The sequence below is a fragment of the Mastomys coucha genome, unplaced genomic scaffold, assembly GCF_008632895.1.
Source record: "Mastomys coucha isolate ucsf_1 unplaced genomic scaffold, UCSF_Mcou_1 pScaffold15, whole genome shotgun sequence".
In the NCBI taxonomy this organism is placed as follows: domain Eukaryota; kingdom Metazoa; phylum Chordata; class Mammalia; order Rodentia; family Muridae; genus Mastomys; species Mastomys coucha.
This window is the reverse complement of record NW_022196897.1, coordinates 729723-756881: the sequence shown is the minus strand read 5'-3', so window position 1 is coordinate 756881 and position 27159 is coordinate 729723. Positions and strand designations below refer to the sequence as shown.

Here is a 27159-nt window from a genome sequence, read left to right as displayed (position 1 = left end):
ACTTGTAACATAAGTATGCAAGTCCTGGCCAGCCTGTGTGAACTGAATTTCCTTGTGCAATAAATTCTTAGAGATTGTCTCAGATGATGCCACCAAATCAAAGCTGATGCTCTCCTTTGTCAAGCTCTCTTCATGACCTTGGGAAGGACATACTCAGAAAAACAGAAGGAAAGCTGAGCCCAGAGAGATGGCCCAGAAGATCAAGCTCCTGCTGCCAAAGCTGAGATGGAGCTTAGACCCCAGGACCCACATGGCAGAGGAAGAGAACTTTCCTTTTTCAGTAGTTCTCTGATTTCCATGCATGCCTTGTGGTGCACATGTGTATGTCTGTGTGTGTGTGTGTGTGTGTATACATACATATTAAATATATATCTTTTAAAAATTAAAAACATAAGGCAGAGTTTTGGCTTTTTGGTTTTGTTTTGTTTTTCAAGTGGAAAGGATGGTCGAAAGCACGTAGGCAAACTGTCACACTGGACCATCTCTTTGCAGAAATAATCACATACTTGTTTTTCTTAACCACAGATGCTCTGGTGCTCTGATTTGGTGAGCTCTGGCTGCTTCTCTGATGTCTCTCCAGCTTGCTCCTCTTGGCTCTTCTCATCCATCACTTATCCAGGAACACTTTGAAGAATGAAAAAAATATTTGGCAAAGCAATTACAAAGGTATAAACTTCTCTACATATTGAAATATTTCACTGTGTTCACTTCTCCCAGAGTTCCTGGACTCGGTCACAGAAGACTTGATAACTCTGAATTTTCCCTTTGGGCCCCTATGAGTATAGCCATTTGGATTCTAAGTCTTGTTAGGAAATGCTTCAAAACTCTGATTTCTGCATTGTGAAAAATAATGTCAACCAATTCCCCAATCTCTGAAATGTGTAATACTTGAGAGTTCTTTGCTCCTGGCTCTGTCAAGTTGAAAGAAAGGGAGAGAGAGAGAAAGAGACAGAGACAGAAAGACAGACAGAGAGACAGACAGACAGACAGAGACATAGAGAACAAAAACCAGGAAACCAGTGTGCCTCTAAGTTCCTATGTGGAGCATATTTTCTTACAAGCTGTAATTCATATCGCTCAGGGCACAGCTCCAATGAAATGTGCTGCCTCAGGCAAGTCCAGTGGTTTCCAGTGATAGCAGAGAGACCACTTGGGGATGCATTCTAGGGCAATCTCAATGGTTTTGAGAAAGAGGCAGACAAAGGAGGAAAGGAGAAGGGGCAGGGAATATAGAGGAGCTGACATACAGGCAGCACAGAGACGATGGAACACTCTTCTTTCATATGTACATGAATTAGGGAGTAGCTGACTGGAGCCCCATTCCATGAAGTCTGTTCTCTGAAGCATGTATCTACCTCCCATTAGCACTGTATGAATGAGCCTTTTGTGGTAATAATGAAGCTTAGAGAGAGAGACCTTTGCTACCCAATCCATGGGAGTACATTCTTCTCATGATGCATCTGTAACTCCTATCATAGCTAATGGCTGTTGTAAACTGACATCAAAAAGCCATCTATCCCATTTGTCTGTAAAAGTAAAGGTCTGCCTTTGCAAAGCTCATTATCATTCAAGCTGATCTTTCTCTCCTGCTCCTCTCTCAAAGGCTATGTCTCTCCCTTGAGGTAGTTATGAGAAGGGGGAGACTTGAAAAATCACACAACTGGTAAACAGACCAGATTCAGATGCAGTTTCCCCTATGGTCCCCAGTCTGTTTCTCTTGGATACCAACAAAAAGGCTTTCAGAACCCCCCCCCCAAAAGGCATCATTCTTTCCACAAAATGGGTTCACATTTACTCAAAGAACATATGTTCTGAGAATGTGATTCAGTAAAGGTTAGCCTGAAGCCAGAAAAATTTATGAATTCCTTAATTCAGTGAATAAAATCGACCAGTTATTTAGAACTCTGCATTTTTAAACCCTTTTTTTTCTTACATAGAATTTTTGAAGTATACTAAGAAAATTGAATTAAGAAAAAAGAGAAATGACAGTGATTTTTCTAATAAATAGAAAATGCTTTCAGAACCATTATTTTTATTTATTTTTGCATTTTAAATTATGTCTACAGTACCCATTTTAATATTATGAAATGTCACCTTGTACCACTGAATGTATCTTATTGTCTATCCTTTGAGATAAAGCCTCTTCCAGAGCAGAGGTATAAGGTATTTGTATTGTACACTGACTACCTATAATACCTTAATGTGATGTTCAGAAAATTGAATGCAGTTGTGACTACAGTGCATAAACTGAATATGATTTCTAGAATCATTCTCTTCGTATGTTGCTTGGTGAGACAGTAAAAAAAATGTTATTTCACCGGGAGCTGGGCAGGTAGGGGTGAGGTGTAGTCATTGCTTTGCCAGTTGGTGTGCTAGAAGTAAGCCAAGAATAACGTCACTAAGCTCTGCTCATTTCTTCCGTTGCACAACCAGCAACTTCCCATCCTCATTGCATCTAGATACCACGGTTCCCATACCTACAGCCAACCATTAGACTGAGGTTGGGGACCCCTATGGAAGAGTTAGGGGGAATACTAAAGGAGCTGAAGTGGGCATAAACCCCAACAGTCTCAACTAACCCAGACCCCTCAGAGCTCCCAGAGAACTGAGCCACCAACCAAAGAGCATACAAGTGTTGGTCTGTGGTCCCTGGCACATATGTAGCAAAGGACTGTCCTGTCTGGCCTTAGTAGGAGAGGATGTCCCTAATCCTGTAGAGACTTGATGCCCCAGAGAAGGGGAATGTTGGGGAGTGTGGCGGGTGGGTGTGAGTTGGGAAAGTACCCTCTCAGAGACAAAGGGGAGAGAGGACGGGGTAAAGAACTCTTGGAGGGACCAAGAATGGGGACAACATTTGGAATATAAATAAATAAAACAATTTTTTAAAAAAATTACTGTGTTTATCTGATAAATAAATAATGAAAAAACATTTTGTCTTTATCCTACTCATAATCTGTAGAAAATTAGTAAGATGTACAAAGCAAGACATTCATATTAGCAGAACTTATTTAAATTATTCAATTTAAAGTGATAGTCTGTCATTTAAAAACATTTCTTAATTTTGTGGGTTTTCCTCATAATTTAAATCGCTAAATTTATTATTGAATTTATATACCATTTTGTGAAAAAGGAACAATACAAAAAAATTCTAACCCTTGAGAAAATAAGCTCATTTCTAAGGCTGTATTTCTCTTTCTGTTCCCAGATTTACATTTTCAATCTTTCTCTTTAGCTACTTTTAAATACAAAAGTAGCTGTGAGCCATAGCATGCAACGTAAGCTTTTCTAAGTTCTTAAGCTCTGTATTTTAGGCAGTTTAAACAGATTTGGTTTTATTTCACATGTTTAAAGAACATTGTTCTAATTCTCAGATTGTTTTTCTTAATCTCCAGTCATGAGTTTGGTTTTAAGTGCATAATTTTAAAACTCGGTAGCATGAATTTGGCAGAATGGTTAGTGTGATCACCTGGAAAGCACCTAGAATCATCTAAGAGACAGGACTTTGGCCATGCCTCTGGGGCATGATCTTTATTGTGCTGATTGCGTTGTGAAGATCCACCAACTGTGGACACCATCATTCCCTGGCTAGAATACTGGACCGTGTAAAGAAAGGGAGCTGCGCAGCAGCAGGAAGCAGAGAGGCATTCATCACTCTCTGCTTTCTGATTGCCTATATGATAATGAGCAGCTACTTCAAGCCCTCGCTTTCTGGACCCCTCTGCCAGAATGAACGATATCCTTGAACTGTGAGCCAGACAAGACAGAGCAAACCCCTTCTCCTTCAGGTTGCTTTTGTCAGAGTATTTTATCACAACAACAGAAGAAAAATTAAGACAGATTTTAAAATTATTGTTTTGTTTTGTGGTACTGGGACTTGAACTGGGGCCTTACTTATGCTTACTTGACTACTGAACCATATTACCAAAAAATTAGAAATGTTTTGTAGACTTAGCCTGCCATTATACTACTTTCATATCATAAAGTATTCCACACTTTAAATCTAACATTAGGAGACTTCCATGTCTGTCATTGCACCTGTACCAAGACAGAATAACCCAACCTTACCCAGCAATGAGGAGAGAAAAATGCACAAGAATACATCAGTGGTTTACTGTGTGACCTGCGCCATCTTTAAGTCACAGAATAGCCTTTTGTGCCAGATACGGCTCTTTAATTCTTAAAAATCCAAGCAAACTGTAAGGTAATAATTTAAGTCAGCAAATAGATATAATACATTCAGAATATTATCTGATCCTGCTGCCCTGATCAGGTAAATTGACTTCAAATTACCCTCAGCTGTAATGCACATGGTTCGTAAGAAAAAGAATCAGACTGGCTGGGAGAATGAAAGGCAGGTTCAAGCTAGAGAATAGTCTAAATGGATTGGTAACATGAACATGAGTGAAGATGGTAGACGAGAGCAAGCATGATAGCCTAGAGACAGAAGAGACAGGAGGGCCTAATGTAAATGTTTTCTGATGGTGATTGGAAGACTGGGTGGCTCTGGAGTAACAAGTTTGCTCTGACCCTTGGGTTGATTTTTTATACCTTCCCATTGACACTATTGATGTGAGAGGGGTGGACACTTTTAATATGACTAAGGGTGAGACATCAGAGCATCGCTAAGACTAATGCACTTTTGATAATCCCCTCAAGTCTACTCACTGGCATTGATTTATATTGCACTGATATTGAGAGATTTTTTCCAACATTTTATTTCTTTTTTCCCTGTTCCCCAATCCTTTGAAAGAATGATTCAGCCATTCACATGATATGTATCACACGTATACACTACTATATTGTACATAATGTTCATGTTTAATGGCACATGTAATGTGCCATATGAAGTACTTAATTATATACTATTAACACTTAATTGCACAACATGTACTAAGAATGAGTGTTGTGGAAGCCTTTCCTATGAAGATGTGAACTAATTCCTCTTCGTGCCTGGTAGACCAAAGAAAGGATTCTACACATTTCCAGCTTAGTGGACTGGTGAGTTTATTGGGGTTACTTATAGAAGCATGTGTAACTCAATGGTAGCTGTATGGCCAGAAAGCCTACCTAAGTATGGGTGACCATAGAAGGCTGTCCTGATTCTGCCCCACCCTCTCACCCTACCTCCACCCAACCTAGGACTTGTTGGCAGTTCTGGTAGAAGAGTCTTCGTCTATCTACTTGTACATGCCTTTGTAACCTTGTGAATTTTGTGTTTCATTTTCTTAGGAGGAAGGGCCTGTAAGTTTTGTTTACTTTCTAAGTCTTAGGAAAGTCTTCTCTCCTTGTGGAGGAATGTCTGAATTGGAGGAAATAGCGACATAACAATTATCATGAGTCAGTATTCATAGTTCTTGATTTGGTCATATAATCTTTCTAGCCCCTAGTTAATACTAGAAGATTGAATATTTTCTATTGTATTTTTTGAATAGTCATTACTATGACTTCAGTAGGACAGAACTAAGCAAACTGGCCAATTCCCAGCCTGGTCATATGGTGTGCAGAGCCCTGCATGGCAATTCTAGATCACTGTCATTAACCTAAGCTAAGTGGGCCTTATTCTATTTAATAATTCTATTTAACTATGTTTCAGAAAATAGACTTAGTTCTCCAAATAAACAGGGGCAAGAGGTTGACAGAGATATACTAAAGGCCTTATCACAGAGTGGTAAAGTGAGATCCCATATATTACCTGAGTCCAGTGCTGAGGGTACGGGGTCATAAGGTGTTGACATACATCTGGCATCAACTGTACAAGGAATAGAAACACACACACACACACACACACACACACACAGAGAGAGAGAGAGAGAGAGAGAGAGAGAGAGAGAGAGAGAGAGAGAGAGCATCTGAGGATGATAGGAAGGAACTGGAAAGGAGTTTGAATACAGCAAAGAGAATGGAAAAAGAAAATGCTTTCCTTCTGCTCAGAAAGGCCGTGTTTACAATGAGCTTTGACAACCAAACAGGATAGTTGTGACGAAAAGCAGAAAAATCACATCCTTAGTGTCATGAGTCAGTTTTCCCCTGAATTATATACATAGAGAGAGAAAGAGAGAGAGAGAGAGAGAGAGAGAGAGAGAGAGAGAGAGAGAGAGAGAGAGAGACATTAGTTATTACCTAGAGAGTTCATGGGTACCCACAGTAAGGTGGGGTAACATGACAGAAAGAATGCAGAAGAACAGGTCAGTGGTGTATGCCATGAGATTGTGCATATAAATACTTTGAAACAGTCTCAGTGGGGAAGCCTTGGGAAATTACTTCTGTCTTTTTTTGTAAATAGGATATTTGTTATAAAGGGAAAAATGATGCTGAATTTACCTAAGAAGTATACATGCATGTTAACTCTAAATGAAGATCCCAGACATAGGAAAAACACGATTTCTTAATAAGGGCTGGGAGTACCTTTTGCACCCACTGGCTAGAAGTGGGCATCCACAATGCACAGCAACATGGTAACAATCGCTACCCTGAACTTCTCTGAGCTCCATAGGAGGGAAAGGTGAGCCAAGGTGCGGTAGCACATTTATTATTAATGGCAGCTCTGTGCATAAGCTAGAGTTTTCATGAAAGTCTCACAGGCACAAGGAAAATGTTTGCAAACATCAGAGTTGAGCAAGGAAATATCATTATCTATGATCTAAATACCAAAGTCTGTGCGTTTTTTAATTTTGGCAATGTGGACGATTCCCTTCCTCCCTACCCCTGGAAGGAGCCTGAGACTCACAAACATGGGCTGATAGTAGAGAGATTAGAGTATTTTCGGACAGTGGAGGGATAAAATAGGAAGACCTGTAATTATCTGCAAATTCCTTTGGAATCCAGCAGCTGTATTTGAGATGCACACTTACCCAAACAACAGTAGTGTGGTACATACATACAAAATTAAGTGTTTATTTTTTTGTTGAGAATTTCTTTGTGCATAACATTTTCACTGATTTTTTTTTGGAGTGCATGAGAAGAATTAAATTATGCTTATTAAAAATATGTGTTTCTGGAGGGATATGCATTTCTATAACCTTCATTATGATGCTCTTAATTAACCAATATGCTTCATAATAAAGTATCTGGCTGTCACTAAAATCAACACTTTTCAGTTATTAATAGATTAAGGAAAGAATGTTAATTTCTTCAAGCTCCATTTCATTTGGTCTCATTACTTCAGGAGCCAGATGGTTACAGGGCTGGACCTGTCAACAGCTACTGTGAGGAAGAATACATTGAGAAACACCAAACCCAAGTACAAATAACAGCAGAAAAATGAATAAGGCGGTAGCCACGCACCATGTGAGGGCAGGGCAGAATTCTGACAATAAATAAAATTATTAGTCAGATGCATTCTAACTGAGGTTTTGAACAAATGCCCAAAGTTTTCTTCCCCTTCCCCATTATACCCCCGTCCTCCCACAACAACTACCCAGCCGGGTCCAGCTGTGTGCCGAGACTGCTGCCTTTGTCCAAGTGCCCGACTATTTCTCTTATCTCTAGGGTTGCCAGCATTTGACAGTTCCCCTACACTGTTGGTTGATGGATGATGTCAATGCAGAGGAGACAGAAGCACCAGCAGCCAATTTTTCAAGATGTTTTCTTCTTTGGTTTTTAAGAGCTCACTTCTGAATGCTTCGGAAAGCAGCCTGTCTCTCAACCTGGCTTTTCACGACTTCATCCCACCCTGTTTGCAGAGCACACATGGGTGAGGTAGTTGTTCCTCGTATCCTGCACATTGGATGAAATCTATCCCCAGGTTTCCCACCAACCTCAGTGCGTGAACAATATTCAGTAATTCAAGCAACCCACAGACATGTACGAAGCAAAAACCAGAGGCTGGCAACTTAGACCACAGTTTTGGTGAATGTCTATGCTCTGACTATGCCAGTTTCTGTTATCTGCCAAAGAAGGACACTGTGTTCTCCTCGTGAAGTATTTGTTCAAGTGTGAAGTGTTATGCAACTTGTAATCCTGTGCCACAATAGCAGCTCATGGGCATGATTCCGTGTCTACTCATTCTTAGACACAGATGCGTAAACACCTGCCCCCTTGTGGACATGAAGCAATGTGCAAGCTGCTTCTCCCCTACCCCAAACCCCATCACCGCCCTTTTAAAGGGTGGGGCTCTTCTAATAGTACAGAGTTGCTGGACATTAGCACCTATAATAAGTCTAGCAACTGAAGATTAAGTCATTCAGAACTTGAAGAAATCTTAGAGTTTTTCTGTCCAAACCTTGCATCTCACTAATTAGAAAATCAAGAAGTCACCAGGCCCTAGATAACACCTAACCCATTTCAGATCTGCAAAGGGAAGAATCAATAGAATCCAAGCTGCCCTTTGACTCTGGTTCATAATAAGTTAATCACACCATCATCTCTTTATAAATCAAGAAGTTCATTAATATCCAGACATGTCCTTACCGTGTGTTGTAGAGAGAACAGGCGCTGGGAACACCTGCGAGCAGGTATGTCTCCAGCCAGCAATTTCTCTCAGCAATACTTTTAGTTTTTCCAGGAAATGAATTTTACTTAGATAACCAAACCAAATGGGAAACATGCATAAGATTTACTTAACATTGATTGTGACTAAAAGAATGTTACTTTTGGAATACGTCCTTTCCTCTCCATACAGGGATAAAAATCCGTATACACTATTCTTTAACCAGTTTGCTGATGTGTACTCTAACAGGGAAAGAACACAGTTAAAGCCTAAGGAAATTTCTGCCAGTTCTCATGAGAACTATCAGTTGTGTTTCTTGATGCTTCTCTTTGAAATGAGCAAGCATTGCCAATCTGTTCTGTTTTGTTACTCCAGGTTAGTTGAGACTGGGAACCTCTAGAGACCTTTGAAATTAGGGTCCTGATGCCTTAAGTGACTAACACTATTGCTTAGGTTTTTGTCCTTCTCTTCAAGATCACTGGCACCTGTTTTCTAAGGAACTATAAAGCAGTTCGTTGTAATTAATGGCAGTAGCTGAGTGTCTATTCCCAACCACCCAGGAAGCTGAGGCAGAAGGATCTTGTAAACTCGACTTCTACCTAAGTCTCTGGTCTCAAACACTTAATCAGTAGTTACGTACACCAGCTCCGGAAAACAGAGCACATTCCTACTGGTGTGGATATTGAAGACATTAAGAACATTTCATGCCTAAACTGTTCGTGGTAATTTTTTTATTTTTGCATTTTTAAAGCAACTGTCAAAACAGTGGAGCAGTTCATGAGAAATAGGTTGTTCCGCTCAAAATTCAAAGTGATAATAGATCCATCGAGTACTTGGAAAGGCAATGTACATCCTTCCATCTAGAATTACCTCCTTAACTGAATAGAAGAATGTTAATTTTAAACATGTCACTGAATTCCAAACACTAATATTAACCAAAAAGTCCACTTTTGTAGCCACAGGAAGTCCTTTTGCTATCGTTAATTTGGGTGGCTGTACTTACTCAGGGTCTCTAAGTACTTGTCACTGGCGTGGATAGAATATGCCACTGATAATCACACTTCCCTTGGTGAGCAAAGACGTCACACAGGTTAGGCCCAGGAAATGTTTATGTGTCACAGGGACTGAATTGTCTCCTGGGAAAGGTTCGGTCTTAAGGACAGAGAGAGACTGGCATATTAAGTTTCCTTTAATAAAGTATCGCAGCATTGGACAGCTGGCTTAATCTTAAATGCAAGATATTGTTTGTCACTTGTATTCTCTCCCAGCCAAGTGACCTTGAAACCCGGAAAAGGGGAGCTAGTAGAATAAACCAAATGAGCTGTTTTCTCACAAGGTCCCTGGAGTCATTGGAAATGCACAGGATCTCGCATCATAATGGAAGCCAGGCAGTCTGCAACTGGTCAGCATGTTCGCCTACTGTGGGTTACAACACATCATTCACACCAAGGACTTCAGTTGCCATCAAGGTAGGAGCTACATCTTTTTACTTTGTGGCAATATCAATTCTCCATAGCTTCAAATGGCAACCAGCGGCAATGCCATCTCTGCCTGATGGTGTTAGACACTCGAAATGAGGAATGGCGTGGGCTCAGGTTCTCCTTGATAGGAACCTGCAGCCAGTGCAGGAATGAGGACTAAATCCAAAAATCTCAAAAAGAACTCAGAGCAGAAGGCAAGAAGAATGGGAGTGGCCTGACCCTAGTAGAACGGACTCCTGGATACACACAACAGATTCTCAAAGGCTTTTCCAAGTAAGTCCAGGAAGTGAGACTCCATATAAGGAAAGCTATCCCAGCGTTTCACAGTTGGAAGTAAGACCAGCAACAAGAAGGCCTCATTTTACCCTTAGGAAGATGAAACTCGGGAATTAAAGACAGTACAGTAGGCAGTAAGGGAGTTCTTTGAAAAATTTTTTTCAAAGGAGAGCCATGCCTTTTGTATTTCATGCTCTCCAATAGGACACTGAAGTGGCGACCCTAGCTTTTCATCTGCCTGGCTGGAGCTGGGAAAGTCTTCACCTGGGTGCTTTTTGATGCTGAACTTTAAAAGTCCTGTAAGCAGTAGCTGTAAGTTGTCTGCAGGCCAAGGAGGACTTACAGTTCCCATAAGTTTGACGAGATTTTGACTTTCTTTCTGACTGTAGACTTACATCTTCCCCTTTCTTAGCTTTTACTTAATAAAACTTGACATTATAAATTCTCTGCCTCCCACTTCCATGGAGATGTAAAGTTTCTCTCAGCTTCCCAACTGTCTTACAATCTAAGAAGTTATCCCTTAAAGATCCAGGCAGCATCCCTTTGAAATGCAGCCATGGCAGAAGACCGTGGCTGTCTTGGCTACTGTTACATTGGGTGACTGGTATTCTCTCTTTGACAAAAGGAGCTCAAAGGCAGTAGGATTTATTGTGACTCATGACTGGGGGAACTGTGGGGTTAGAGTGAATCATGGTGCATAGGCCGGAAATGTCCTAATTACACAATGCAGATCAGGAAGCAGAGACTAGACCCAGACCTGGGCCAGGCTGTAAGCCTCCAAGCCTAGTCCTGCTTTCCTGTTTATCCAGCTAGGCCTCACTTCCTAAAGACACCATCACATCCTCTAGATGTGTCAGCTGCTGGGGGTGTGACCTCATGGGGAACATTTCATAACCATATTATAAGAGTGTTCTCTTGCCAGCTCTGTGGAAGGGCAGAGACCAAACTTCTGTGATCTTAGGTATCAATCATCAAACGCAGATGACCCAGTGAGATTGACTGCCTTCACCTCTACTGTCCTCTATCTAGTACTTTTCCCTCAGCTCATCTCAGTATTGAAAACTCCCCCTTTCTTTATTACAGCATAATGGAGTTCAATCGCTCTCCTTTACTATGGTAGCCTTGAACAAACTCTTCCTTGCCCGTTTAATACCATCCAGCATACTTTTCTGAATAACATCTGTGAATTGAACCTTTCCTCAGGCTTGTCTTAACCCTGCTGAACATGTCCCTTTTCCCAGAGTTTATATCTCCCGTCAAGCTCTTCTGACCTTGATCTTGACAGACTCCTTTTCTGGTTTCTGAGCCTGACATAGTCTAGTTTTTATAATTGGACTTGTATGTCCTTTTGCCCATCAAAAGCTATGTGGTTCTTGTCTTCTGTCTTGACCTGTGCCCTGTCTCCATGGGTAGCTGGGATTCCATGCTATCTGATGCTTATGTGCAGTACATTGTGCTGAGGCTGGGGAGCAGCCTCTATCCACACATTCACATCCAAGTCATTTCTCCCCTGGCTCCTGTTTTTGAACCGTTTCAGATCTTAGTTCACTTACCTACCTTGCTTATCTCATTGTGATATAATGAAATTCCCCTTGTCTACCCAGACCTCCTGATCGTGGGTGTTCATGGGCCTCTAGGCTAGCCTTAAGAAGACGGATAGTTATCATTTACCAAATTATCATCAGAATGCTATCACGATGAAGTACTGCTGTTCTCATTCCAAGATGAGAAGCTGAGACTCCTAGGTTGTGAAGACACAGGGCCAAGGCTCAGTAGCCTTGTTCAATTTCCCTTATTTATTTGTGCCTGGAAACTGGGTCTTGCTATGCAGCCCAGGCTGGTCTTACTCCTGATCCTCTGGCCACAGTCTCCCTAGTATTATTAGGTCACAGGCTTAAAACTTCAAAAAAACCAACCAACCAAAAAAAAAAAATGCTGATCATGACTGGACTCTCCCTGCTTGGTAGTCATCCACTCTTCCACCTGTAGCATGCTGACTCCCTTCTGTTTACTAGAAGTATTAATAAAATAGCATCATAGAGCTTTCCGGGGCCAGTGAGAAAAATGAATTCAGTAATTTGGTCATACGTGTTTTTAGTTAAAGTTTACCAACACTCTGGGGAGTTTCTTCAAGCCACACCTAAGTACACTGGGAACCATTGAAAGAGTTTTCTTGGAGTCTGTAAACATTTGTGAGATTTTCACTGCTACCTTTCATGGCTCTTTTGTTTCTGTTCAAGGTGTTTTTTTTTCCTTTAGCATCTGCTTTGCTCTTCTCACCACACGAACTCACCCACACAATTTATTCACACCACATTGTCTTTGTAACAAATATTCTTTCTTTCCCACTGAGCTATTTTCTAGGGTTCCACTGTCACATCAATCATATTTGAAATCCTAAGATGAGATCTGACATACCCACTTTTTTTGAATTCATATAAATAAATCTGAGCAGTGTGGTGGGGGTTGAGTCTAGAATATGTGGAGATTTTTCGTTTGGAAGAATAAGAAGCTCCTACTCTTCCCCATGGAAGGTCTGGAAGCATGAAGAATTCTACCACGAGTTACCTTGTTTATCTCAAATTGTAGGTCAAAGGCCTCTGTCATAGTTCCCCACAAACATTTTGCTCACCAACCCACTTTGAAGCTTCAGTGAGCAGGCTACCCACAGAATGGAATTCCTTTCCTACTGCTGTTCTAACAAACTGGTACAAACTTGATGTTTCAACACAGCACAAATTTATTTTCATATGCTTCTGGATGTCAGAAGCCCAGAATCAGTTCTGGAGCAATAAAGTCAAGGTGTCACTAGGCCTCTTGTGTTCCTTCTTGGGTCTGTGGTGAAAGCTCAATTTCCTTCTCATCTCCAGCTTCTAGAAATTCACTTTTGTTTCTTGTCTCATGGCTGCATCCTTGATCTTTAAATCCTAATATGTAGCATTTCTTCAACACCTCTAACCTTCTTTCCATGAATTATTTCTTCTCGCTCTTGTTTTCACAATGACCTGTATGATTATACAGGGCTCAACCAAGGATCTAAAGAGATCCCTAATCCTAACTATACCCATTGTTCTTTACCTAACGATAAGGGGATCGAATGTGTGCATCATTGGCAGATACTGTTAGCCTGCCACAAATGATCTCTTTCCCCATATTCATAGCAATGGTTGAAAAGATTGCTCAATTATCCTTTTTCCTTCTTTCTCTCCCTTTCTCACTTTCCATGTGAGATCTAATGGAGAGATGCACTGTGAACTTCAGGTCCTAACTGGGACTCTTTATGTCAAGGAATTAGAAAGCCTGTTCTCTGTCTCTGTCCTGAAAAGCGAATGTGAAGGTTTCATCTTTAGTCCTACAAGGACATTGTAGACTGAAATCAAGACAGAGCAAAAGTCATTTGGAAGAGTTTCTAAAATTTACACATAATTTACATTGTTCTAATATGGTTTGCAATGGAATATTTCATTTCAGGAACCACAAGAAACATAGTTCTCTCACAGTAAGAGAAATGTGCCATATCAGGTAAGAACAGAGAAAGTTACTGCAGGACCCTAGTTTCTATATTTCATATTTTTAATATATCAAATGCTGAGAGATTTCAGCTAAACTCAGAATTATTTTTTGAGAACTTAGTACATTCTTTCCTAAAGTTTTGTATATCAAATTTTGTATATTAGAGGCAATCAGTAGTTTTTAAACAGTAATACAACATCTGCAACTGAATATATTCAGACCTTGACTTCTTCCAATTGTCCCGCCCCTGAAACAAACAGGCAATAAGGTCAACACAGCCGTAGCTGTGCTGGGTCATCTGGAACTTAGAGTCTGAGCAAAGAGTTTTTTGCATCCATCCTAACAAGATGAAAAATCAGATACTAAAAAGGACTTTACCTACATGCATTTTAAAAGTTTCTGTGTCAAAAGAAACCTCTCTGTCTTTAATATAAACAGCGGACAAAATTAAATGCAAAAGAGTCTGCTAATGCGAGATTGAGATTCTCAGCGGAGCATCAATTTTCCCACATTCCACACATTCTGAATATTAAGGCCTTGTATGTAAGAGACTAGCCAGTTCTGAAAAGCACGATGTTTGAAACACAATGTGTCCACATGAAAGGAGGGGTGGTCAACCTCTTGGTGTTGCTGTGTCATGACTCCAATGGAGTCAACTTCTGATTGTGTGGGGGCTAATCAGTGTGAGTGCATATGACCTATGCCTTTTGTCCCCTTCTTTCTTCCAAATCCTTCCTCAAAAGGGACTTCCAAGCTCATAGAGAGGTAAATGAGAACAGGTAATTTGTTTCCCAACCCATGGCTCACTTAGTGACTTAGGAGATACTGGTGCAGGAAAGATTGAAATTGTCACTAACCAGCAAAGAGTAGCTTGTCCCTTGAGCTGCTTCCCAGGAGAGTAGGGACCTGACCTCATTCTGAGGTGATCTTCCATTGTCAGAGGGCTAAAACAATGGCCAGTATGCTACTCTGTTTTAAAACAACTAGAATGGCTGAAAAACTCTGGGTTTGGCCTTTTTATTCTAGAGATAGATCACACATACAGGAAATGAGATAAGGACCAATGTAATAGGTAGTTTACTACAGGGGGATGTTACAGGATAGGATCTATACATGTTGATTTCACTACCCTTCCCTAGTTTTTGAGAAAGGCACAGGGAATGCGCTGGAAGCATGTTGTTGAATGACAATAGCTGCATTCTGTGTTTCTACAGCTCCTCTTTCCCAGAGAGTTCAGAGTGCTTTGTAAACAGTATCTCATTAATCTTCCTGCTTTCTCTATATGGAAGGCGGTCTCAGCCACCATCACTCACGTCTTCATCAACCCAGGAACAGTTGCCTGTGGAGTGGCTAAGCACCTTGCCCAAGGTCATAGAGGGAGTGAGGAGAAAAGCCCAGAATAAAACTTGGGGCTTTGACCTTCCAGCTCAGAATCCTCTCTAGGAGGTCACACTGAAGGGAGAACAGCTTCTTACATGCATATTCATAAATCTCCCAAGAAAAATTTACCAGGGTTTAATATTTTCACGAGCCGAACTTGTATGCTAGCTGGAGATAGTTTGCATGGTTAAAGAAACAAAGGGATGCAGAAATACTGAAGTCCTACTAAGACAGAATTGGACCCCAGTCTTTAATTCTTGTTACTCATTTCGATTACTGGCAACTGGCTGCACAAACTCATGAGGTAAAAACAGGTGAAAAAAACATCTGGGCTAATATCAACTTATCAGTGAGTGCATGCCATGTGTGTTCTTTTATGATTGGGTTACCTAACTCAGGATGATATTTTCGAGTTCCAATACCCAAGATACAATTCACAGACCACATGAAGCTCAAGAAGAAGGAAGACCACAATGTGGATACTTCGGTCCTTCTTAGAAGGGGGATCAAAATACCCATGGTAGGAGATACAGAGACAAGGTTTGGGGTAGAAACTGAAGAAAAGGCCATCCAGTGACTGTCCCACTTAGAGATCCATCCCATATACAGTTACCAAATCCAGACACTACTGTGGATGCCAGCAAGAGCTTACTGACAGGAGCCTGATATAGCTGTCTCCTGAGAGGCTCTGCCAGTGCCTGACTAATACAGAAGTGGATGCTCACAGCCATCCATTGGACTGAGCACCAAGTCCCCAATGGGGGAGCTAGGGAAAGAATCCAAGGAGCTGAAGGGTTTGTAGCCCCTTAGGAGGAACAAGAATATGAATCAACCAGTACCCCTAGAGCTCCCAGGGTCTAAACCACTAACCAAAGAGTACACATGGAGGGACCCACAGCTCCAGCCACATATGTAGGAGAGGATGACCTTGTGGGACATCAATGAGAGGAGAGGTCCTTGGTCTCATGAAGGCTTGATGAACTTGTGTAGGGGAATGCCAGGACAGGGAAACGGGAGCCAGTGGGTTAGTGAACAGGGAGAGCAGGGATGGAATAAGGGGGTTTTCAGAGGGGATAAAATTTGCAACATAAATAAAGAAAACATCTAATTAAAAAAAAACAGGTGAAAGAAAACTGAGGCACAGCAGCAACCACACAGACTGTGATGATCCTAATGTATTCACTAAGCTCTCAGTCCTCCCACAATTGGGGTGGGAGGAAGACAAGATGCACCTCAGAATATAGTGCCATATTTTCTTATGTTTTATTGTTTATTGTTTGCTAAGCATATGTATACCCACCCTAGAGTAGTTTGCTGTCTAGTGGGAAAACATGGAAATACACACACAGTATCAGGAGAGAGAAGGAATCTATGGATAACCTTGCCTGAGGTCATTAGACAAGACCATACCAGGTCCAGCCTTCAAAGATCTTGTCCAGCCTATGAGATTGATTTCAAACATGGTGTTTCTCATTCTCATCTGCTATGCAGATGACAGGCCACTCCTGTCATCTCCAGATATGCTCCAATCTTCAGCTATCAACTTATCTATTACTTCTTAGAGAAGTCTCCCTGGAACTTCTCCCAGGGGTTGCCCTCATTGTTAATCATAGAACCCTATGCCTCCTCAGTAGCTTTCATCTGAGTTGGCATAACTGTGGTGTTTGTTAGCTAGCTTAGAATTGCTCTTCCTCTCAGCTCTATGCTTCCAGAGAAAACACTGTGCTTACCTTGTAAGATTTACTCAGTGTAGAGATGGGGCTGACTGAAAGCACGTAGCTTCTGTTTCTCTTCTGATGTCCACTTCTTAGGATTGCAGGGGTGGAGGAAGTGAATGCATGGCTTCTGGAAAATGGACTAGTGCCATGACAGGCTCCGCAGTTCAATAAACGACAACCTAAAAGTGACATTGAATGCCCATACCATTAATGATTCAGAAGTAATTGTTTTGCCAAATGGGAAATTTTATGAAATAGTAAGAAAGGACTTAGAAAAAGGAAATTAATAAGTATAGGCTAGCTTAATTGGAGTATAACTATCAAAAGAAGAGGTTAGAAGCTGCAGGGTGTGTATTTATATGGAAAAAGACAGATCAAGAGAGGTGAAATTGCTAGTGTGGGGTATTAATAAAGCATAGAAGGTGGTACAGTTTCCATCCCTCATCCTTGCTAAGCTGTCTTCCAAGATCCCCAATATATACCTGACACAAGATACAGCAAAAATCTACCCATAAATACCTATGATGATATGCAATTTATAATTTAGATATGAAAAGATCAATGGAAATTCATCATAAAGTGTGGGGAGCCGCAGCTGCCACCCTATATTGAACACCTGGTCTCCGGCCAAAGTAGAGAGCATTGATAATCAAGCCATTATTTGGAGAAGCTGAGTGCCTCCAGTTTGTAATGCAAGCTAATATGAATTTCCCGCAGCCTATTATGCTTTGCCACATAGCTGATGCTGATTGGGACCAGGAAAAGTATTTAACCTGCGAAGGCTGGAAACTACGAGATTCTACTAGAGAGAGGATTATCGTGAGCCAGGCAGTGGTGGCGCACGCCAGTAGTCCCAGCTACTCGGGAGGCTGAGAGAAAGATTATAGAGATACTAGATGAGGGTCGTCGACTACGTAGGAGATTAGAGAGACTGCTAGAGACTACTACTAGAGAGACTAGATGAAGATTAGAGAGATTATTAAGAAGAAGTAAAAATAAAGGTTCCTGGATAAAACCTGCTTGGAGAAGGGCTTGTGTTTGCCTCCTTATTTCAGCTGGATGGAAAGGCGGCTTACAATAAAGTATAATAATTATAATACATGGTGTATAAATATGACTTCCCAAGGTTATTTTTCATGTATAAAACTTATCTTCTTGTGGTAATGTGAAATAGTACCTACATGAAGAGATGAAGGGAAGCAAATACTGGAAGCATTGTGGTATAAATTATGGAAGAGTTTCTTGAACATGAGCAATATGATCTAAGGTAGTTCATCTGACAACCAAACTGTCTATTGAGTGATTAATGGTTGAGGAGTACATATAGCATGGACATACTGAACTAATAAAGTCTGATTATCATACAAGCTGAATGAATTGAGATTGTATTGTACTATTCAAAACTGTGTATAACTTAAGACTCTTGAACTGATTATCTACAATATATTCAATATCTATAATACTACACTTGTTATTTTCAGAGAATGATTGATTGTGGATAGCTGGAACCACATAGACCAAAAACTGTGGTCCCAAGGATGTGGTTCAGTGGTACTGTAGTTCAGTGAAACATGTGATTAAGTGATATATGTGGCTCAGTAGTATATATGGTTCAGTGGTACAGCATTTGCTTAGTATTTTTAAGGCTCTGAGTTCAGTTTTTCAGAAATGAAGAAACCAAAACAAAATCCAGAATAAAAAAATTACTGGTGAGGAGCTGAAAACTAATGAATGAGTCCATAGAGAAAAAAATAAATCTTGGGTATACTCATAATATTTCTTCTGAAATGGAAAATATAAGAAAAAGATCCAATAATGAATGTGGTCACAAAGCCAGGAATTATTTTTATAGTTAACATTTCCTGAATGCTGGCATCCAGCATTGGGCCCTACAGAATCATTGATCTCAAGGAGCAATCTCAGCATTGGAAAATGTAAGTTAATGATGATCCTGACCCATGACACACAGTTGCTAATGACAGACACGGGGGAAGAAAGTTGAGGTGCTAGTAAAAAGATGAATCAATTGGTTAAGAATGAAAGTTCTACTGGACAAATAAATACATGGAGGGAGGGAGAGACAGGAGTGCTTCAGGAGAGAAAAAGAGAATTGATGTGATCAGAGAGAAAATGAAACCCCTGGATAAACGGAAGTGCAGGGAGGTAATGTTAGGGATATATGAAAAGTGAGTGAGACCAAGACTCAGGAAGGATGCTGAAGATAATTAGGGTGGGGACCTCAATACAACATAAGGTAGGGTTGCCAAGATTTAAAAATAAAGTCTTCCTGTTTGATATGCCAAGGCTCTCCATGTATGGAGTCTGATTTCTTAGGGCAGAACATGCAGGTCTGTGATATGGCTGAACGTATGTTGGAATCCCACAAAGGCTTCCTGCCTGCTTCTCCTTGCCTGGTAGTTTGATAATGTTAAATAGCTATAAAGAAGCCCTTTGTCTTTATCTCTGACACTGGTTGGCATTCTCTTAAAGCAATCCACAATTTCTGCCAAAATATGTTCAGGAAATATGAGTTGCTGCAGCTTGTGACCCCTTTGGATAACCACAAACTGAATCATGGCATACAGTTCAGCTGAGTAATAAAGTATAATCAGATTGGCAGGCAGCATCAGGCTGGGCCACACATACAGATCTTCTTTTAACCCAGTTTAACAAGTTGGTCTCCAGAAGTTATTTATTCTACCTGTCAACTTCCTATTGTGGAAATGACAGCCATCAGATCTCTCTTAGATTCTAATTCTGTTCTTTCCTCTTGCCCCAGGTAGTGGAAAACGTCAGAGAATCAATGTTCTATAAGACAGCTAAGTGATTTGTTTGACATTGATCATTTGCTTGAAAGAATAGCTATTACCTTAAAAAAATAAATGTAATATCCTTATCATTAGCCACAGAATAAATTCAAAATAAATATCTGCAGCTAAAATTATTTTGAAATCTTTCTTATAAGGGCTGGATGGGTGTAGGCAGCTGTCGAGCTAGCGCTAATCTGCCACCCTACTTCAAGGTGCATAATAAACTATCAGTTATGGCTGCAGTATCAGCCATGGCAAGGTCAGGCTGGATTTCAAACTTCATTTGCAAACTCATTCTTACCAAACATTTGGTGCTCATAAGGCCAAATAAGGGCAAGGGCTTGGAGGATATGACCTTCAATTTGAGTCTTCATAACATTTAACAGATACAAAAAGAGGAAATTACCAAGTGAATTCCCACATGAGGATGATAATGAATACTCGGTAATGAATAGTCAACCTTTCACTCTTAGGCAGAGCTCACCTTAGATCTAACTAAAAGTCTTTTATGATTTGATTTTAATAAATAGCCAACACTTATTGTTATCTAATATAGCAATATATTTATTGCCCTTTGTAATAGTTTTAATTTTATCTAGATGTGACATATGCAACTCTTCTTTATCCTGCAAACAAGGAAATTGAATCTCAGGTGTGAGAGTTTCTTTCTCAGGGTCAGTAAGCAGTATTCCCAGAAGCTAGACATATCCCATTAGCCTCTAAGGCATGATTTCTTCTCTTCTGTATTTCTGCTTAATATAGGATTACATTTTTTTCAAAGCCCACCTTATTTAGGGTTCTTAAATGCTTCAACCTCTCTTCTAACCCACTGACCAGAGAGGTAGAGGGAAAAGAAGGTTAGTAGGAAAAATGTTTTGTGGACCTGTTTAGAAGTATTTCCTTGGGGCAATTCCACTCTTCCTTGTCAAGATACCAGCAGTCCAGTTCAATAGCAAACACCAAACACAAATCAATAGCACCAGTATGATCCAGCAGAAACTGCAAGGCTCTGCCTAATTGGTGCTGAGAGTCAGTGAAAGTGGCCAGAATCAGCCGGAATACCACTCGAAGTTCTTTGGCACATTTCTCTCTACAAAATGAAGACCAATGAAGACCAGTGAAAACCAGTGAAGAGCGTCAAAGTCTTACACAATATAGCAATGCAAGAGTACCCTCTGACCTTTTGTGAGTTCCATTTGTATTCTTTGTAACCATCACATGCCCTCTCAAATGTCTGTTTTCAGCAAAACATTGCATGTCCTCTCACAAGATAGCTTCCAGAACAAAATCACATGGCACAACTAGGTTAAAGAAACCAGAAATTTCCACTTCAGCTCAATCTACCTGTATCTACATTCCTTGTTAAAACAGCACACAGAGCAGCAAGGAATGCACTCTGTGTAGGAGTCTCTCCACTCAGAAATAAAAAAAAATATGAGTAATCATATCACTGAAGTTAGAAATAGTCTTCTCCAGGGAATAGCCCTCAAACTGGTTCAAAACTAAGTACTGAATCCTTAAATCATATACATGCAAGCAACATTGTATGGACTGAACAGGTTGTAGTTATATACTTAAGAAAAAGTTATATAAAAAAGCTTTGCTTCTGAAAATTTCCATATTATCTTGAAATTTCATCCATTCTACTAAGAAAAGGAATATACTGAACAATTAAGAGAAAAAGATTAAAGGTAAAACTACCCACCTGTGGCTGTCTAAATAAATAAAATTCTAGAACAGGACACACACTTTCACTAGTATGTAGGCAACAATGAGTGTTTCTATGATTAGTAGTCTTGTAAAAGTTCAGGACATGAGCAGAGAGAGAGAGAGTGAGTGACTAAGAGTGAGAGAAATAGATGTGTTTGCCTGCTGTAGGGTAAGAAGACTGTGGCAAGGACGGAGCAGCTAGATGTCAACTGATTTATGCCAGTGAGAATATGGAGAAACTTCAGACTCAGAGCTGGACTTCTCCACTTAGCAAATACTGATATGGAAAAGAGTAGAAAGGAAATCAGGCAAGAATCAGGAGACCAATAGAAAGAAAACGAAGGAGGGGGAGAGGAGAGGGGAGGGAGAGGAAAGAGGGAAGGTAAAGGTAAGGTGAAGGGAAGGGAGAGAAAGGGGGAGAGACGGGAGAGGGAGGGAGAGGAAGGAGAGGCGGAGAGGGGACATCTTCCCTTTTAGTTCTGTTAGTCTTTGTTTTGGTTCAGTTATTTTCTGGCTTTGTTCTTGTTCTGAGATGATGATCACGCTGCCTCTTTCCCCTGGAAGTCTTGTCCATTAAGAAGTTATTTCTTTGGATACTGTGAGATTAACTCCTTGATTCCTAGCTTAGGAATATTCAAAATATAGCAAACATGTTCAGGAAAAATTGGCTGTCTATTTATGTCAAGTTTCTTACAATCAACGAGGCTTATTTTTCACGTATCATAAAAGATCTCACTCTGCTATCCAGATTTTCTTGGTTGCAACTTGCTATGCCACACAATTCTAGTATCTTTTGCTATAACAGAACATGGACCTAAGAAAGGATAATTTATGAAGAAGAAACACTCACTTTGGCAAAGAACATATGAGAGCTTCCTGCTTTCTTGTCTCAAGGAAGGAAGTAGAGGGTAAATACATGCAGGAGTAAGAAGAAAACCATTGGAATGGATTGTTCATAGTAATCCCTTCATGCAGAATCACAGTTCCATAAATGCAAGCCCTTATACAGGACAGACAGTCACTTACTGATTCATTTGGGCTATATTGACATAAACCAGACACTCCCCACTAGGTCTTACTTCTTAACCTTGTTACATGGGCCCAAGCCAAAGCATGCATTTTGGTGAGAACTTCCCTTCCCTGGTAGTAATATATAGATGAGTAGCTTCATATACTTCAGCAAAAGCTAAGAGAAATTGTCATCAGATACTCTTAGACTCTGCAGTAGAACCTTTTAGGAGACCTAATAAGCTCTCTGTGAATGAAACCAGATTGAAGACTAGGTTAAAGCAGCTTCTAGTCAAGGGTCAGAGTTCCCATCAAATAGCAGAGACACTCAGATCACATGCTAAGTAACTCCCTGGGACACTTCATTTTAATTTTATCCTCATGGACATGTGTTATTTATGTGATTGTGTATAACAAGGTATTGATGAATGTTGGAAAATTCTCAAAAAAATAGATGTACCAGTTCTGCTGCATATTGAGCTAGCCAGAGCCTCTTTGTCTAGGGTCTGCCTGCCTCCTGCCTGTGCTTTTCTAAAAATACCCTGATTCTATCAATTACATCTACAACTGCTCCTACCACAATCCAGATAGACCGACCTGCCCAGTGATTTCTTAAAAAATTCCAATACTGCTCTGACCAATATATTCCACAGGGATATTTTTGCAGTACATGGAAGAAAAATAAAAAACTCAGGGGGAAAAGTTACCCTTGCAGTTGTAGAATAAGCCCTATTTGATTATATTGGATCATTCTTTAATATATAATATAGTCGGGTTTCAGCTTCTTATGTTATTTAGGATTTTAACATCCACCTTTATAAATAGATTGTCAGGCTTTCTTTTCTGTGCTTGGTCAGGTTATGAATAGTTCCATTCTGTGGTTCAAATTCTACTCCTTCAAAATTACAAGTTAATTTAATAGAAACTACTCATATACTACCTCGGGAGATTGGTTTTGGAGGATACCCTGATAAATTCTTAATTCTTTTCAAGATTTGCATTTTGAGTAATTTTTGCTTATTTTATTTTCTTTATTAAAATAACTGAACATTTTCACATATACCAAACGTCCATGAGTATTATTTTCTCATGATTTTATCCTTTTCTACATCTGTTCTTACAATCTGTTTGCATTATTCTAGTTTAGATCTTTCTATAAGTATTTCTCTGCTTTTTAGGCTTTATTCTCGACATTCATATAGCATGATGACTCCTTCTCCTTTCTGCTTTTACATTATTATTTTATTTTTCCATAATGTAGTGATGGTTGCTCTCTTCTTAGATCTTTTAAATGTATCCTTTGGTACTTTCATATATGGATATGATATATTCAGATCACACCTAAGCCCTGATATCCTAGCATTCAAATCTATCTGAACTCCCTTACAATATTAATTTTAATGGCCTCTTTAATTCATTTATTCTCAATAATGAAAAAATTGTAGCATACAAATTTTTATGAGTATTGTTTATAAATATTCTATACTTGTGAGACAGGACCTGTATAACATTTGAAATACGTCTTGTCATGGGCAAACATGTTGTATTTGCTGGAATAGTGTCCACACCACTCATCCCTCCTCACCTCCCATCCAACTTTTACTATTCTCTTCCCTTTGTTGTAAATTCACAACAATGGCTCCAAGTTTTAGGGTAGGTGGAGAGGAAGAACAGTTTTCAATGGTTTTACAAAGTAAATTCATTGCAAGTTATAAATTAACTTACCAAATTATTTAGTTTTTAATTGTTGAAACTATCTCTCTGTTTCTGTTTCTGTCTCTATGTCTGTGTGTGTTCATGTGTGTGTGTGTGTGTGTGTGTGTGTGTATGTGTGTGTGTATGTGAGTGCTCTGTATGCTGGTGCATCTGTCTGTCTGTCTGTCTATCCATATGTGAGACACTATGAGCATGTTGAGGTCAGTGGAGAGTACAGTTCCTTCATTCCATCATGTAGGTCTGGGAATGGAACTCATGTTGTCAAACTTGGTGGTAAACATTTTTATCTGATAAGCCTCCTTGCAAGCCCTTAAATATTTTACATTGCATTTATTTATTTATGTGGTGTTCACATGCATGCATGTATGTGTATGCATGTGTGTGCCTGGTTATACATATAGGTAGGCATGGCTGCATGTGGAAGTCAAGGGACAACTTGAGGGTCAATTCTTTCCATGTGAGTCCTGGGGATTGAATTTAGGACAGGTTGTCAGGTTCGGTGACAGTGCCTTTACAACTGGGCCATCTTGCAGGATTCTGTTGATTATTTTGACCAACTTCTGTTTTAAATGGTATTCTTTTGTTTGTCTCCTTTCCATTGTCTTGGTTTCTAATGTGGTCTTCTTTCTGCTTATCTTGGGATTATTGTATTCTTTCTGTCTTATAACTGCTCACTATTAAAGCTACCATTGTTAACTGGAGACCTTTCTTCTTTACTAATGTAAGAATTCAATGCTTTCATCCAGGTTTTCCAGTTGTGTTGAACACAGGCTTTTGAAGTAGGATCTGATTTTTTTTTTTTAATTTCCTCAGTTTCCGTTGTTATATCTCTCTTTTCATTTATGATTTTGTTAGTTTGGATACTGTCTCTGTGTCCTCTGGTTAGTCTGGCTAAGGGTTTATCTATCTTGTTGATTTTCTCAAAGAACCAGCTCCTGGTTTTGTTGATTCTTTGTATAGTTCTCTTTGTTTCTACTTGGTTGATTTCAGGCCTGAATTTGATTATTTCCTCTATGTCTACTCCTCTTGAGTGTATTTGCTTCTTTTTGTTCTAGAGTTTTCAGATGTACTATCAAATTGCTCGGGTATGCTCTTTCCTGTTTCTTTTTGGAGGCACTCAGAACTATGAGTTTTCCTCTTAGCACGGCTTTCATTGTGTCCTATAAGTTTGAATACATTGTGCCTTCATTTTCATTAAATTCTAAAAGGTCTTTAATTTCTCTTTCTTTATTTCTTCCTTGACCAAGTTATCATTGAATAGGACTTTGTTCAGTTTCCATGTGTATGTGGGTTTTCTCTTGTTTTTGTTGTTATTAAAGACCAGCATCAGTTCATGGTGATCTGATAGGATGCAAGGGATTACTTCAATCTTCTTGTATCTGCTGAAGCCTGTTTTGGGGTTTGCAACCCCATAGAAGGGACAACTATATCAACCAACCATAAGAAGAACAACAATATCAACCATCCAGAAGTCCAGAGCTCCCAGGGACTAAACTACCAACCAAAGAGTATACATGGAGCAACCCATGGCTCCAGCTGCATATGTAGCAGAGGATGGCCTTATCAGGCAGCAATGGGAGGAGAAGCCCTTGGTCCTGTGAAAGCTTGATGTCCCAGTGTAGGGGAATGCCAGGGGGGAGGCAGAAGTGGGTAGGTGGGTGGGGGAGCACCCTCATAGAAGCAAGGGGAGGGGGGATGGGACAGGGGGTTTCCACAGGGGAAACAGGGAAAGGGGATAACATCTTAAATGTAAATAAATAAGATATCCAATAAAAAAAGAATTCAATACAATGAATTTTGAACTAAGTACTACCTTTGCAATAGTTCAAATATTGTGGTCATTTTGATTTCCTATATCTTCATTTAAATTCATTCAGTACTTCCTCTTTGGCCAAGCTGTTTCATGAGCACTCCATGTAGACTGGGTCCCAAGTCTAACATCCTGTACCACTGTTCAGTTTGCAGTATCTTCTTCCACTGTTAGCCTTTCAACAGTGACTCTGGTAGGGTCAGATTTTGTCTGGGTGCAGTCCAGCTTTTGGTGAAACATTGGGGAAGTTCTACAGATATATGTGCCTTACAATCCACACCTCCTCTCTCTCAGACCCTTAGCGCTCTCACTAAAGCTGCCTTGCACCTTGGGTACGCTCTCCTCGGCCTAACAGCACAGTTAGGACATTGGCATCTTATGACACAGAATGAAGCTTGTTGCTAGTGTCATGTTTATCTCAAGTTCCCATCTAGTCAGGGATTACTGCAGTTTCTCCTCCCCACCTTCTCAGTTTGCTAAGAGTTCCTAATGAGATGGCACTACGTTTTGTTTGAACCCTTTCTATATTTATTGAGAAAATCAAGTGATCTTTTATTCTGGGTTCCATTAATGTTATGCATTTCATTAAAAGATTTTTATATGCTAAGCCAAGTTTTCATCCCAGTGAGAAATCCCACATGGTCCTGGTATATGATCTTTTTAATGCGCTGCTGAATTCACTTTGCCAGTATTTGGTTGAGTTCTGTATTTGTAATCATTACAGAATTGCCTTAGGGATTTATTTCTTATAGCATCTTTGTCTGACTTTGATAATACTCTTTTGTCTATCATTCCTTCTTTCCTTCCTTCCTTCTTTCTTACTTTCCTTCCTTATGTCTTTCTTACCTTCATTCCTTCTTTCTTTCTTTTTTTTTCTTTTTTTCAGTTTTGGAAGTATTAATATAGCTTTTTAAATGATTGGCATCTGTCTCCAGTGTGAGCCTGGTTGTCTAGATGATGCTGATCTCTGATTACTTCTCATGACTATTTAAAAGTCTGTTTTTTTTGGCTGGAGGGATGGCTCAGCGGTTAAGAGCACTGACTGTTCTTCCAGAGGTCCTGAGTTCAAGTCACAGTAACCACACAGTGGCTCACAACCATCCGTAATGAGATCTGACGCCCTCTTTGGGTCGGAGCAAGCAGAGATCCTGAGTTCAATTTCCAGCAACCAGATGATAGCTCACAACCATCTGTACAGCTACAGTGTACTCATATACATAAAATAAATAAATAAACTCTTTAAAAAAAAACGGTATGCACGCTCTGATAAGTGGTTATTAGCCCAGAAGTTTGGAATACAGGAAGAACA

The 27159-nt window shown here is 39.9% G+C and overlaps 1 long non-coding RNA gene across 2 annotated transcripts in view; it reads right to left on the bottom strand.

The window, feature by feature from the left end:
- Positions 1 to 401: 401 nt before the first annotated feature.
- LOC116091854 overlaps positions 402 to 27159 on the bottom strand; it is a 78499-nt gene continuing 51741 nt past the window's right edge. For both annotated transcript variants that reach the window (XR_004119091.1, XR_004119090.1), the window contains exons 3-4: positions 16809 to 16975; positions 402 to 624 (exon numbers count right to left, since the gene is read on the bottom strand). This is a non-coding gene — a long non-coding RNA (uncharacterized LOC116091854). The remainder of the gene's footprint in view (positions 625 to 16808; positions 16976 to 27159) is intronic.